The sequence below is a fragment of the Zingiber officinale genome, chromosome 7B, assembly GCF_018446385.1.
Source record: "Zingiber officinale cultivar Zhangliang chromosome 7B, Zo_v1.1, whole genome shotgun sequence".
Lineage (NCBI taxonomy): Eukaryota > Viridiplantae > Streptophyta > Magnoliopsida > Zingiberales > Zingiberaceae > Zingiber > Zingiber officinale.
In genome coordinates, this window is record NC_055999.1 from 95,304,710 (window position 1) to 95,305,310 (window position 601).

At 41.6% G+C, this 601-nt stretch overlaps 1 non-coding gene across 1 annotated transcript; it reads right to left on the reverse strand.

Moving 5' to 3' along the window:
* Positions 1-250: 250 nt before the first annotated feature.
* Positions 251-332, reverse strand: TRNAS-GCU. Its single transcript has one exon. It is a non-coding gene; the product is annotated as a tRNA-Ser (tRNA).
* Between the last annotated feature and the right edge of the window lie 269 nt (positions 333-601).

Consider the following 601-nt stretch of genomic DNA (forward strand, 5'->3'; position numbering starts at 1 on the left):
CAACTTTTTCAATTATATTCAATCCTTTCCATAATATTTATTTGGGCAAGGATTTCAAATATTTCTAAAGGAACAATTGTGTTATTATCACATAATTGATTTTTTAATGAAGAAACTATTTTATGCTAAAAAACAAGCATTATTCTTGATAGAAAATTCTTATTTTTACTGGAATATAAACAAGACAGTCATAAAGAGAATGAAGATGCGAAAATGACAGAATTAAACAAACAAAAAGCTAAAAATCATTCGTCGCCTGAGAGATTCGAACTCTCGCGGGGAAACCCCATGTACTTAGCAGGCACACGCCTTAACCACTCGGCCAAAGCGACGATGTTGTTAGTTTCAATAAAGTTTAATATAAATATATAATAATAAGCTACTGCACGTGTCTTCCTCCGTGCCGTGCCTATCCGACCACCGTCGCCAGCGGAGCACCTTCCTGCTCCTTCGCTATCGATTACTGCCACGACTCACGGTCCGGGACGACGATGGCCCGATTGGGCGCCGGATCAAGGACGCCTTCCTTGCCAATGGCAAGCCGGAGGTTCTTGAGAAACTTAGGATCTTTGCGGAGGCAGTGGCCAAGGGCGTCTCTGCA